Below are 15,000 nucleotides of genomic sequence, written 5' to 3'. Positions count from 1 at the left end.
GAGATGAGAAAAGATGCCTTGTACCAGATTTAGCAGATTTAGGCAGGAATATCTCTCGTCTCATATGTCTAGTCTAGTCATAGTCTCATTACATGTAAAGCAAGATATGTTAAACCTTTATTCGTTACAATTTTGATGATTGAATTGTTTATTGATTTAAGAAAATATTCAAATTTTTTGAGATTTTTTATTTGGGGTTTTCATAAACTGTGAGTCATAATCATCAACATTATAACAAATAAAGGCTTGAAATATCTCACTTTGAATGTAGTGGGAAATAATATATTTGTTTCTTTAACCTTTAGTTGAATTTACTACAAATGAAGTTTTGCAATATATTCAAATTCCCTTCACCTGTATATTATGACATTAATAAATAAGACCATAATATATGTTCGTATTGGTTCAATATGGAACGCAACTTTTAATTCCCAATTACGTAAAGATTCCGTATTTTAAGGGACGGGTGGCAACCCTACTCACGGCTGATCTCAGCCCCAAACTCACTACAACCACAGAAGCATCTCAAACACGAGCTCGCTGGGACGGATCCTGGCACTGGTTCCTGGCATCAGTTCCTGGCACCAGTTACTGGCACCAGTTCCTGGCACTGGTTCCGGCCCGAAACCAGGCTCGGTATCCAGCTACGTTTAACTCCATAGTTTGGGGGGATTTGGGTTTTTCCGTCCATTACTGGGGCGTGATTGTGGGGAGCTGCTCCGGAGAGATAAGCTTCGGAGGACTCAGATCTACACGCACAACTGCGGAAGAAGAAGAAGAATCTGTGAAGACTTGATCAGAAAACAGCAAAGAAAAGAAATAATCAACAGATTTTTATGGATCAGTGCAGCTGATCAACCTTTCCTGTCTGAGAGCAGAAATAACAACTGGGAGACGGAAACAACTTAAATGATGCAAGTTTGGAAATAGCACAATGCTAACTGCTTCATGCAAATTACTTGGTGCTAACTGCTTGGCGCTAACTAATTCATGCTAACTGCATCATGCTAACTGTTTCATGCTAACCACTTGGTCCTTAATTCTTCATGCTAATTGCCTTGGGCAAACTGCTTCATGCCAATTGCTTCATGTTAAGTATTTGGTTCTAACTGATTCATGGTAATTACTTGGTACAAACTGCTTTATGCTAACTCCTTGGTGCTAACTACTTGGTGGTAACTGCTTCATGCTAACTGCTTGGTGCTAACACATTGGTGCTAACTGCTTCATAGTAATTACTTGGTACAATCTGCCTCATGCTAACTGCTTGATGCTAACTGCTTTGTGCTAAGTGCTCTGGGCTAACAGCTTCATGCAAATTACTCCAGTGCTAACTGCTTGATGCTAACTGCTTAGGGCTAACTACTTCATGTCAACTACTTGGTGCTAATTTATTTATGCTAACTGTTTGGTGTTAACCGCTCAGTGCTAAGAAACTAATTTTTCCATCTTTGTGCTAATTAGCTTTTTTACTGAAATCTCGGGACACATTTGTGCTGATTTGTGTTTTTTTCCAACAATCTTGTACAAACAGCCCAGATCTAACATTTTTAAGCTAACACATATATCATTCAATCCAATTCAGCTTTATTTATAAAGCACCAAATCATGACAAATGTCATCTCAGGGCACTTCAATAACTGCCAGAGCAACGTCCGACAATGACTGACTCTCAAAGATTTCTGCAGATTATTTGAATCTTTTGGTGATAATATGTTCTGTGTTGACATTTTCCAAACCATCATAATCATCTGAGGAATTTTACTCTGAAATACTCGTAGAGTCCTTCGTGCTGCTTCGTCCACCTGCACACGTTACTGCTTCGTCTTCAGAAACTGTTCTTTGCACATTTACCCCATAATAGTCCTGTTTTTCACACAGACTCTGGTGCATTAACACAAACACGTGCTCACTGAGAATTGCTGGACGCTAACGCAGGTCTGCCACGCCGCCGCCGCGCCGCCGCCGCTGGTTTCTCAGATAACCTGTAATGAGACGGCGCGCGGAGCCAACATGGCTGCCGCCGTGTCATTAGCAGTGGAAATGTGGCCGTTATTAGAGATGGAATATCAGTAGCAGCTCCGCTGACTTCACTCCGGCTGCTAGCTGATCCGGCAGGAAACGCTGGAGACACGAGACCCGGAGAGGAAAAGTTCCCCTGACAGAAGCTGGCGGAGCCGTCATGGTCGCTTGCAGGTAGGGGCCAGGTTCTGCTTCTGGTTCTGGTTCTGCAGACCACCAGATCTGCTCTTCAGATCTGTCTCCGTCCACAGATTCATTGAGTCCCAAAATGTGAAAGTATAAAACAACAGAAGGAAGGAGATACTGTTGTTGGACCGCTTGAGGGTTCGGCCCAAACGTGGCCGTGTCTGCAGGTTTCTCCAGCCCACATCAGGCTGACGGCATGGACCCGAGACCAGTGGGCTTGTCTTTGAAATGTAGACCAGGGGTCCGTTTCACAAAGCAGGTTCAACATACACTGAGTCTAATCCTGAACTCTTAGTTGATCTACTCTGAGATCGGAAACTCTGAGTTTTCGGTTCCAGAACAGCGGATTTGAGGTAATTTACTCAACTCTAAGTAGTTTCACCGGGAGTTAAGCACGTGCGTGAGGGAAATCAAAAGCCATCATCAGTAGAACGCTGATACAAGGATTCACCATGGCAACCGGCGACACAAAAGAGCACAATACATTTTCTTTTTTTTCTTTTTAACTTTATTTATCTTTTCAATTTACAAAATCCCTTTGAGGAAACATTAGTTTGCATCTCAAGATCCACATACTTCACACCACTGGAGTTAGAAGTGTTAATACGTGCGTATGGCGAGTATGAGAGCATATTTTGGAGAAAAAAAATGAAATTTTATTGTCATTTAGATCAGGGCCGTCAATTGGGTACGGCAGCTGCCACACCTCGGCTTCAGGGGAAAATGTAAATGTTTTTTTTTTAAATACATTTATGGAATTACTCTGCATCTATTTGTATTGATTTATTCTATTACTTCATACATATAAAATAACTACAAATGCATATCAGAACAACATGATGGATTTCAGTAGGTAGGCTATTATCTTTCCCAACACTTGTATAGCCTACCCCCCTCATATCTTGAAATGTCCCAGCGTCCCTGACGACAGTGGTCGCTATCAATCTCGTTTTTAGTGCGCTCTGCAGTGTTACTAACTTACAAAAATGAAAAGGAAGCAGACAACCACGCAATAAAAAAAAAGAAAGAAGGCAAGTGATGGGTCCAGAAGATATTAACGAGGCTGTTAGCCACTGATGGATTAATTATGCAAGTTCATCTCAAAGTAAGATATAAATCCTCTTATACATAAAAAAAAAAAGTCAAATATTTCCCTTAAACAGGGCTGTTTAAGGGAAATATTTGACTTTTTTTTTACTCTCCCTCTCCTTTCTGCATTTTGACTTTAACTGTTTGAAGTTAAACTGGGATGTCCCTGTGATATTGTTGCACTGACATAGTGAATAAAGTGAACGAGTTAAATTGCGTTTGTTAGATAAGCCTTTTCTGCTCTCATATCTGCCGCTTGCTGTCCGTGGTGCAGAAAACGGATGTGTATTGCGTAAAGACCCATTGGCTGAATTGACGCCACTGAGGGAGGAGACGGAGAGAAACTCCAGGTTCGCTGAAATAAACCTGGTCCCGACCAGGTTAGGTTCAGAGCGTCTGTTACTACGGTAACTGACCGAGAGCTTAAGTTACCTCTCTTTGTGAAACAGGCTAGAGTTACTCCTCTTTCTCTGGTTTGAGTTACCTCCCTTTGTGAAACGGATAACTCAGAGTTTCCCTCATTTCAGGGTTAACAGACTCAGAGTTTTCACTAAACCTGCTTTGTGAAACGGGCCCCAGGTATAGATTTCCTCTGACTGCAGTTATTTTTATTTAGATTGTTTCAAAACTAATTCATGAGGTCCGGGCCACATCTGTATGGTGGCTTGGAAGTGCAAAACACAACAAAGAGAAAACACAACGGCAAATTGAAAAACACAACGACAAAAGAGAAAACACAACACATTACCCAAAACGGAAAGGGTAGAACCCTTCAAGCGACGTGACTCGTCGGTGATTGGATGAAGGAACGTTTGACCCGGAAGTACATGACTTAAAAACATGAGCGCCGATAGCGATAGCCTACTTGTTATTATCAAACAATATTTTGATGCAGGACACAAATGTGATGTTATAGTCGACATGCTGTCGACTATAGCAACCTTAATAGGCTATGAGTGTTTGAACGCTGAAGACCCGTTTGAAAGATGCAGGGAGAGTTTTATGGCACTGTCAGAAACTTCAAAGGTGAACTCTATGGACTGAGCAGCTACATCGGTCTCCGCGCAGGATTCAACAGATATGGTAGAGCATTGAACAGTGACTTTCTCCTAAAAAAAAGCAGAGGAAAAGACGACATGCAGAACCAACGTCAGGAGAGTTGGGGCTATTTTTTTCCGAAGTGGGGCAATTTTTACTGGATAATATGTATTTCTGATTAATTAAAAACCACATAAAATAGATTGTGTATTCCTCTTTCATATTTAAATTATTGGTAACCGTTTATGATTAACCGTAACCGATAAAAGCAATACATCACTTTGCGTCGGGCCGAAGAACACCCCTTGTGTAAAGTTAATCCAACCTGTTACAGTACAGTATATGCTTGGTTTGTCTCAGCCAATCAGGGGGCTGGTTGTTAGTATGTAGGGACCCGGATGTGTTGGCATTGGTTACTGTTGCTCCAGACGTGGAAGTAAACGGTTAACAGCAAGTCACTCTCTTTATCTTGTTATTTTAAGATAGTTAAGCTTATAGTAACGTAACGCCCCTCAGCTGTGATATAATGAGCGTATACCACGGCCTGTCGTGACGACTTGCATTTTTTACCTGCCATTTTGAGAGTGAATTTTTTCAACCTCAGTGTGCGCCCGTATGGTTCAACGGGTTGAGCGGGGGACTTATGTAAACCTTCCCCTGTACAGCGACGCGGGTTAGAGTCCAGTCGCGGCATATTTTGCCCCCACTTCCTACGTGTCTGTCTTTCACTGCACCTATCTAATAAATCTAAAAAAAAGTCGCAAGAGCCGCGGGTTGTACACCCCTGGTCCAGATTATCATTTCTTCTGTTGCTCGTCCCTGCTTTTTACAACTCAATGTTATTCATTATTACTGCAAAAACTCAGTGTATAATATTAGATATTAAGACCAAATGTCGACATAAATGCTCGACACTATACAGTTTTATTCAAAATGATTACATGCTTTTTTTCAATGGTTACAACTGTGTACAAAGTACAGTGGCGCTAATAAAGGCTTACCTGTCACAGTGTGTTAATTCTTGTCCAGGAAGATGCTTATATATTTTAAATAACAATGTAAAATCCAATCAAATGCTTTTTGCAAACCATCTTCCCCACAACCATGTATACATATACACACAACTCAGAATCAGAATCAGTTTTATTGACAAGGTATGGACTTGGTCGTCTTATAAACATCCTGCGTCTTCTCAAGGCCGTCCCATGTGGATTCAGTCTTCTCAACAACCTCATTACCACTTCACGTTTAACGCAAAGTCTATGTTTCTGTTGAAGAACTTGCCACATAGTCCGATATCCGAACAGTTGCCCTGGTCCTTCCAGCTCAGTGAAAATTGCATGCCTCACCTCGTGTAGTGGGGAATAGTTACAGTGTCTAAATAACCTGGAGGAGATGATATATGTGCTGCTGGATCTGTGGCTTGTGTTCCATATCAAGTTAAATCCCTTTTTAATTATCTCCTCAGCCACCAGGTTTATGAACATCTGCACCTCAGAGTTGGATCACCAAACTCCCAACCCCTCGACCAATCGGTGGCCTGTAGTGTGATGACATCACAGCCCGATTTAGCCTCTTAGAACCTCGGTAGAGTAGCTACAGAAAAGTATCTCCTCGGTACGTTGGACCCCTGGTGGAAAAGAACCAAACCGAACAGGACCGAGTAGGTACTAGTGGAAAAGGGCCATTACTCCTCAAAAGAGTTTATCCAGATTATCCATGACGGTCCAGATTAGGGCTCAATTTGGACCAGATTAAGACCGGACGTGGCCCAGATTAGAGTTGAACGCGTTCACTTTCAGGGCAGAACGTGGACTACATTAGGGCCCAACGTGGTCCAGATACGGCCCAACGTGACCCAGATTAGGGAAAAACATGTCCCAGATTAGGAATAGATTTGGTCCAGATTAAGACCGGACGTGTCCCATGTTAGGGCTGAACGTGGCCCAGATTAAGACCACATATAGCCTAGATTAGGTCCCAACGTGGCCCAGATACAGGCCAAACATGGTCCAGATTAAAACTCGATATGGCCCAGATTAGGGCCCAACATGGCCCAGACTAGGGTTGAACGTTGCCAAGATTAGGGCCAGATTTGGTCCAGATTAAGACCGGACGTGGCCCATATTAGGGGTGAACGTGACCCAGATTAGGGCCACAAGGCTTGATAGAGTCTCTTATTGGTCAAAGCCGGTCCAGTGGAGGTGGGGCGACCTGGGGAGGATGTACCAGAACAACTTTCTCGCTGTGTATTTTCAGTGTTGACCTGTTTGTTTTCTTGTTTGTTTATTTACCCCCCCCCCCCCCCCCCCCCCCCCGTTAACTTCCTGGGAAAACTGTCAACAGTCATGTTCTCCACTGGTGAACAATCTCTCTCCATGTTTTCATGTGTTTTTATAAAAACCTACACAGAACTGCAGCAGGAATCGCTCTTCTAAAACCTGCCGATGTCTTTCCCCCTCGGCCCGGTGTTACAACACCTCTGACACTGTAAAACATGGCCGGGCACCTCTCACAGCCTGGGCAGCGGGGCGGGGGGGTACTTGGTGTTGCCCCGGGGGGGTACTTAGCGTTGCCCCCCCGCCTGCTGACTCACAGACGGGTCATTGTTCCTGCTCACGTTCCTGCCGTCCCAGTCCAAACTCTCCCTTTGTGTCCCGCCGACCCGCTGACCCCCGCCGTGTGTGTGTGTGTGTGTGTGTGTGTGTGTGTGTGTGTGTGTGTGTGTGTGTGTGTGTGTGTGTGTGTGTGTGTGTGTGTGTGTGTGTGTGTGTGTGTGTTTTTATGTGTGCGTAATTGTCGGGACGAGAGTGTGTTCAGGAATGTCTGAGTCGGGAATAACAGCGTGGAGCTGCAGCCGTGTTTGTGTCTGTTAGCAACTGATCACACTGCTGCATTCCTGTGTGTGTGTGTGTGTGTGTGTGTGTGTGTGTGTGTGTGTGTGTGTGTGTGTGTGTGTGTGTGTGTGTGTGTGTGTGTGTGTGTGTGTGTGTGTGTCCAGCTCAGACGGGTCCAGGTGGGTCAACCAGGTCCCAGAGGACCAGATGTCCCCTTATGTCAGTTCTTCTAGTTCAGAGTCAGAATCCAGATCTCAGTCCAGATCAACCAAAGACCAGTTCTGTTCCATTAACACACGGATCTCTGACCTCGAACCCTAGAGGTCTGGATCCAGATCCTAGAGGTCAGTAGAGGAACCGCAGGTCTAGATTGATAGATCCTCGTGTGCGTTTGCCTGGTGTACATAAGTAAACCAGTGAACAGAATCAAAGTTAATACAAGCTTTTATTATATCACGCACAATGTTTTCCAGCCGGAGGTTCACTTCTCTCAAACCACATAGGTAGGAGAGAAATGCACACTGTTGTCATTAATCCAGTCATATTTATACTGAAAAAGGGAGGTGTTTTTCTGTTGTCTATCTCTAATCCGACATGCCAACCCACCAAAGATCTACGACAACCAAAACCCAGAGAAAAACAGGAGGAGGACCATTAATCTTAAACATCCGTTCCTCTTCACCGTCCTCACCTAAAGAAGAAGTCAGCTAATCAGTCTGCTCATAAAAACAGAAGGTGGTTCTGTGCTGAGAGCAACCATCAGTGTACAATCTTATAGAAAAACCCCTCATACTTTTAACAATTTCATAAAATCCTAACAAGATCAAGACACTAGAAGTCCGGGTCCAGACCCTAGAGATCGGTAAAGGAGGTGCAGGTCTGGATCCAGATCCCAGAGGTCTGGATCCAGATCCTACAGGTCTGGATCCAGATCCCAGAGGTCTGGATCCAGATCCTACAGGTCTGGATCCAGATCCCAGAGGACCAGGTCCAGATCCTACAGGTCTGGATCCAGATCCCAGAGGACCAGGTCCAGATCCTACAGGTCTGGATCCAGATCCTAGAGGTCCAAGTCCAGATCGTACAGGTCTACAGGGGCGATGACTAGGGCTGGGGATCGATTCAAATGTCAAGAATCGATTCGATTCAGATTCTTAAGATTCAGAATCGATTATCAGGATCCAGTTCCGATGTTGATTTGGGTTATTGTTATTAAAACTGTCTTTTGAGCTATTGCCATAATTATATGACTGTGTAGTTACAGTATGCATCATATTAATACTAGTATTATATTGAGATTCAACAGCAAGTATTGGCAGCTAATGAGGCTGTAAGGACCAATCACCTCCCAGAATTCAGAGACATTGTGGAGCAGAATTATCAAACAGATCCAGGGCAGCAAACAGAGACGGATGAAATCCATTTTAGTTTTTCCCACATTCCGTTTTAATTTTTTCCATTTTCGGTCTATTACGGTTTTTAATTTTTGAGAATTTGGTTTTTAGCATTTTATGCAAATGAAACCCCAAGACCGTATATAAATTAATGAAAAATAGACAATTTATGCAGTTATAATTGAAAACTTTAATGTTTTCATACCTTTAAACATATTTAAAGGCAAAAACATGGCACTAGTTATTCTGGTGTCCAACAAAACATTCCTTTTTTGGACATAAACCAAAAAAGAGTTGTAATGTAATGATGCGAAGAAAAATCGATCTTTAGATATATACGAATCGATTTTTAGGAATGAATATGAGAATCGATTTAGAATCGGAAAATTGATCTTTTCAACACAGGCCTGGCGATAACATCACTGCACCCGAGGGTGCAGACACCTGGTTCTGGCTCTCAGTGACATCACAGCTGGAGGGCGATGACGTCACTGCACCTGCGGGTGCAGACAGGTGAGCCGCAGCCAAACCTGAGTCACAGAAAACCTGATGATGATGATGTCATCTCCAGACACCCCCCCCCAAGGCCCCGCCCCCCCAAGGCCCCGCCCCCCCAAGGCCCCGCCCCCCCCAAGGCCCCGCCCCCCCTTCACCACATTCTGACCCGACTCTCCCTTTTGTCGACGACTCAGCAGTAATTCCTGAAGGTTTATTTAGTCGCAGCTGAACAAAGTCAAGTCTTGACAATAAAACAATAAAGTTTTACACAGATAGAAATTCTTCCTTTGCTTCGGCAACATTTGTTCAGGTCGTCAGAACATCTGACCTCTTTTCTGCAATCATGAGTTTACATCTGAAAAATGTAAGAAATGTACAAAAGTCAGAATCTAGAAGTTGGAAAAGTCTGAACTTCTGAAGTTTGAACTTTCTCTAGCAAATTTACAAGTTTATAAATCAGAAATTTACAAATCAGAATATCTGGGATTTTTTTTAGTCTATCAAATCAGGGATTTGAGAATTTTTTTTGCAAATTTATGAACTTCTAAAGTCTGTATTTCTAACTCTCCTCTTACAAACTTGTGTTTCAGAAGCCGGATATTTTTAGTTGTATTTTCTTGTAAATTAGTAAATATATGAAGTCCAAATTTCTTATTTTTCTAAATAAAAAGGGCACATTTATAATGTTTTTATCACATTTACATCAATTATCTAGTCAGGAGTTCAATTTTCCCTCTTGGAAGTTTATCAGTTTCCAAAATTATTTTTTTATTCAGGTTTTTACAGATAAACTCCTCAGATCAGCAGTTCAAACTGGACTTTTACAGGACCGGGGCCCCAAACAGGACCGGGCCCCCCGGACACGCAGCGATGCCCCTGGGCCTCAGTTCTGCGTCCAGGTCTCTTTTAAACAAATCTCAACGCATTTAATTTTTTACTGAGGTCTATCCTGCTTTCAACTTATTTATTTCTATTTATTATAAACCCTGACCTTGGTTTTTACTTTCTTTATTCATTAATTGTTCTTAGCCTTGTGGGCAACATCTACTTTTATCCCGTTAGTGAGCATCGTGATACCTGCCATGTTTGTCTTGTGCTGTTGCAAACCTGTTCATTCTATTTTGTCCTGTGTCAAATTAATGACGGCAAAGAGTGTGTGTGAGATGCCTTCTACTACTGCAAAACAAATTTACCTACGGGCAGTACTGGAGTTGAGGAGGGATGAGGGGGGATGGCATCCCCCCCTGAAATAAAAACGGTCCAAATCATCCCCCCTGTAAAACTACCATCCCCCCTTTCCATCCCTTATGTCATTTCATCAATGAATGTGGTTTTACTGCTATTTCAATATTTAGAGTCATCACCAGAAAAATAACTTATTTGACAATTTTCACCTGTTTCAAGTAAATTTTCACTTGAAATAAGTAGGAAAAATCTGCCAATGGGACAAGATTTATCTTCTCATTACAAGCAATAAAATCTTGTTCCACTGGCAGATTTTTCTACTTATTTCAAGTGAAAATCTACTTGAAACAGGTGAAAATTGTTGTTTTTCCCAGTGATGAGTCTTGTTTTAAGTGTAATGAGATTTTTTTTACTAAAATGAGACATTTTAACTAAAAATAAGACAAATATTCTTAAGATTTTGAGTTTTTGCAGTGATCCATTTTACTTATCCTGTGAAGGACAGAGTCATATTGATAAGTTCAGAAAACTGTTTTTTATTGTTGTGTTTTGATGTATTTGATGTAAGCCCAGTGGATATTTAAAGCTTACAGAAGGCTGCATTTAACTGCTGCTATGTCATTCCTGCAGTATTTCTGCAGGTGTTTTGGTCAGTGCTATTATTTGTAATATATTATATTATTTATAATCAGCACAAATTATCTGTCCCCATATGATAAAATCCACCATCCCCCCTGATCTTTTTTTACAACTCGAGTACTGCCTACGGGTACTAATAAAGTTAACTTGTAACTTGTAAGGCCCAGAAGCTCAGAGAACTCTGGTCACATCGGAACCAGAACCTTTCATTGCGCTAATTGGTGTTAATCAGTTCCACCCGCGGGGGCGCGCAGGGCGCGCGGCCGCGAGAACAACAGCGCGATCCAGAGAAAGTTGTTTTTATGTGAAACAGCTGGACGATTGTCAAAGTCTCTCTCTCTCTCTCTTTCTTCCTCTCGCTGCTGGTTTTGGACCTCCCTCTTTCTCTCCCTCCTCCCTCCCTCTCTCCCTCCCTCCTTCCTCCTGAGAGTTGTTTGTTTTTTTCTTTTCTTTTCTTTTTTGTATATTGTTGAGACTGATATATTCATTTATAAATGGGTATATTTATATCAGTGTATATAGGTGTGAGGATGTATTATTGTATTGTGTACCGGTATGAACATATGCATGTATAGTATCTAGGATTTGATGTATAGACAGTCACAATACACTTGCATGAGATGAAATGACAACTTAAATTGGTTTTGTCGGTTTCTTCAGCATCTTTTCACTTTCTGTTTTCAGAGCTACCATTATTATTATTATTATTATTATTATTATTATTATTATTATTATTATTATTATTATTATTATTATCATTATTATTATTATTATTATTATTATTATTATCCTTATTATTACAGTTATTATTATGTTATTATGTTCTTTTTGCATATTCTAGATAAACTTTATGCTTCAAGCCCAGACCTTTTCGGTCAAAATAATCACCATGTTTGACCAAAGAAAAACCTGTAAATATTTATTATTTTGCTTAGTGATTGTCATGCTTAAACTTGACCGAAATAAAAAACTAACTAACTAACTAACTAACTAACTAACTAACTAACTAACTAACTAACTAACTAACTAACTAACTAACTAACTAACTAACTAACTAAAATGTTAATAAAATGAAATAAAATTTAAATTCAATTCAGAATTCAAATTTCCTCCCTCTCACCCTCTGTCCCTCCCTCTTTCTCCCTCTCCCTGTCTTTCTCCTCCTCCTCTCATCCCTCCCTCTCTCCTCTCCTCCTCCTCCCTCTCTCCTGCCGGACTGGGTCGAGCCGCGTCTCCGCCGACCGGAGCTCATCTCCGAACCATCGAGGCGCATCTTCCAGCGGGACCCGGACCTTCTGGACCCCGTTCCGGACTCTCTGGACCTCCTGGACCTCCTGGACTTTCCGGACCCCCTTCTGGACCCTCCAGACCCCGCTGGACCCTCCGGATTCGCGGCCAGACCCGCGGAGCTCCCCGGGAACATTTGGATGGGTTTGGTTTTTCTTTCCTCTGGAGCGTAAAAGTCTGTCCAAGTGGGTCAGCGGAGCAGAACCGGGCCTGTCCTCGAATCTGTCGGTGGGTGAGCGTTAGTGGGGGAGAGGAGTACGAGGAGGACGAGGAGGACGAGCAGGACGAGCAGCAGCTGGAGTTTAATGCCCGGCCGCTGCGGGGGAAAGACGGAGAAAAGACGCAGCGCTGCGCGCGACGCACCGGCGGCTGAAGTTCATGTCTCTGAGGTAAGTTCCCGGTTCTGCTGGTTCCCCCGGTACCTCCCTCCGAACCAGGACCGGTACCTCCCTCCGAACCAGGACCGGTACCTCTCTCCGAACCAGGACCGGTACCTCCGTCCGAACCAGGACCGGGATTAACGGGTCTAAAAGTCCGCTCAGGGCGAATAAAGCTGCGCGATGCGGCGGTGGAACCGGTTCTGAGGGAGCTCCATCAGCCAGTTCCGGTCCAGTTAGTCCGGTCCGGTCCCATCAGAACCGGTCCGGTCCTATTAGTCCGGTCCGGTCCCATCAGAACCGGTCCGGTCCTAATAGTCCGGTCCGGTTCCATCAGCCGGGTCCGGTCCTATTAGTCCGGTCCGGTCCCATCAGCCGGGTCCGGTCCTATCAGTCCGGTCCGGTCCTATTAGTCCGGTCCGGTCCTATTAGTCCGGTCCGGTCCCATCAGAACCGGTCCGGTCCTAATAGTCCGGTCCGGTTCCATCAGCCGGGTCCGGTCCTATCAGTCCGGTCCGGTCCTATTAGTCCGGTCCTATCAGAACCGGTCCAGGCCTATTAGTCCGGTCCCATCTCATCATCCCGGTCCAGTCCCCCTAGTCCGGTCTGGTCCTATAAGTCCGGTCCGGGCCCCTCAGCCCAGTCCAGTCCCGGTCCGGTCCCATCTGAACCGGTCCAGTCAGAGCTCGGAGCGGTTCTGTGGAGCGGTTCTGTTCTGTTCTGCTCAGAGATGATGACATGCTGAAAGCGTCTTGGCAACGCCGGCTCTTTTGTTTCATCAAAGCTGTGGAGACGATGCTGAACATTTCCTGACAGCTGAACTTCCCTCGAAGGAGGTTTTTTTTTTTATTATCGCGCTGAGAAAGATTTTGTTTGTTTTCACCTGTTTCTTTTTAAAACAATCGTGTAATGCTGAATTTCAAAGTCTTTGCATTGATGTTTAAGAACAAGACAAATATCACGATATCATGATAAGTATTGAGATTGTTAAGTATCGCGATTCACTGAATATTGCAATTTTTTTTGCTTTATATCAAGATTCACTTTGATGAATGTTTCCCATCAAACAAAAACATCAAGCTGCTTTGTGATGAACAAAGACGTTAAAATCACAACATTGAAACATTTCTGTTCGCTGTCCGATGACTTTGGAAACTAAACAGAAGTGAGTGAAGTCAGAGCTGCTGCTCCGATAATCCCTTCAAACACCAGCAGAACTTATAAATGGACTTCAATTCAATTAGATGAGATAAAACTGGAGGTCAGACTGGTCCGATGACGGAGAAGTGAAGCTTTTACGGCTTTGCTTCTATTATTGTTATTGTTATCATTATTATTATTACATTACGACCGTTTACTTGATTAGGATTCTTGATTATCCCCGCCCCCCTGACCTCCTCAGTAACAACATGACATACTTCAGTCATGGGTGCCGGGTGTGTCTCTGGGCCTTTCCTCGGTTGGACGAGTCTGGAACAGAGTCCTGGTCCGGGTAGGTGCTGGTCTACAGCTGTGTTGTTGGGTCACCTGGTCCGGGTAGGTGCTGGTCTACAGCTGTGTTGTTGGGTCAACTGGTCCGAGTAGGTGCTGGTCTACAGCTGTGTTGTTGGGTCACCTGGACCTGGTAGGTGCTGGTCTACAGCTGTGTTGTTGGGTCAACTGGTCCGAGTAGGTGCTGGTCTACAGGTGTGTTGTTGGGTCAACTGGACCTGGTAGGTGCTGGTCTACAGCTGTGTTGCTGGGTCACCTGGTCCTGGTAGGTGCTGGTCTACAGCTGTGTTGCTGGGTCACCTGGTCCTGGTAGGTGCTGGTCTACAGCTGTGTTGCTGGGTCAACTGGTCCAGGTAGGTGCAGGTCTACAGCTGTGTTGCTGGGTCACCTGGTCCGAGTAGGTGCTGGTCTACAGCTGTGTTGTTGGGTCACCTGGTCTCAGTAGGTGCTGGTCTACAGCTGTGTTGTTGGGTCACCTGGTCTCAGTAGGTGCTGGTCTACAGCTGTGTTGTTGGGTCACCTGGTCCAGGTAGGTGCTGGTCTACACCTGTGTTGTTGGGTCACCTGGTCCTGGTAGGTGCTGGTCTACAGCTGTGTTGTTGGGTCACCTGGTCCAGGTAGGTGCTGGTCTACAGCTGTGTTGTTGGGTCACCTGATCCAGGTAGGTGCTGGTCTACAGCTGTGTTGTTGGATCACCTGGACCTGGTAGGTGCTGGTCTACATCTGTGTTGTTGGATCACCTGGACCTGGTAGGTGCTGGTCTACAGCTGTGTTGTTGGATCACCTGGTCTCGGTAGGTGCTGGTCTACAGCTGTGTTGTTGGGTCACCGGGTCCAGGTAGGTGCTGGTCTACAGCTGTGTTGTTGGGTGACCTGGACCTGGTAGGTGCTGGTCTACAGCTGTGTTGTTGGGTCAACTGGTCCGGGTAGGTGCTGGTCTACAGCTGTGTTGTTGGGT

The 15,000-nt window shown here is 44.1% G+C and overlaps 1 protein-coding gene across 2 annotated transcripts in view; it reads left to right on the top strand.

The window, feature by feature from the left end:
• The first annotated feature begins 12,089 nt into the window (after nucleotides 1–12,089).
• plekhg2 (pleckstrin homology domain containing, family G (with RhoGef domain) member 2) overlaps nucleotides 12,090–15,000 on the top strand; it is an 89,264-nt gene continuing 86,353 nt past the window's right edge. For both annotated transcript variants that reach the window (XM_061719933.1, XM_061719934.1), the window contains exon 1: nucleotides 12,090–12,564. The gene's annotated coding sequence lies outside the window, so the exon portion shown is untranslated. The remainder of the gene's footprint in view (nucleotides 12,565–15,000) is intronic.

This window comes from Cololabis saira, chromosome 4 (genome assembly GCF_033807715.1).
Source record: "Cololabis saira isolate AMF1-May2022 chromosome 4, fColSai1.1, whole genome shotgun sequence".
In the NCBI taxonomy this organism is placed as follows: domain Eukaryota; kingdom Metazoa; phylum Chordata; class Actinopteri; order Beloniformes; family Belonidae; genus Cololabis; species Cololabis saira.
This window is presented reverse-complemented; position numbering and strand designations above follow the sequence as displayed.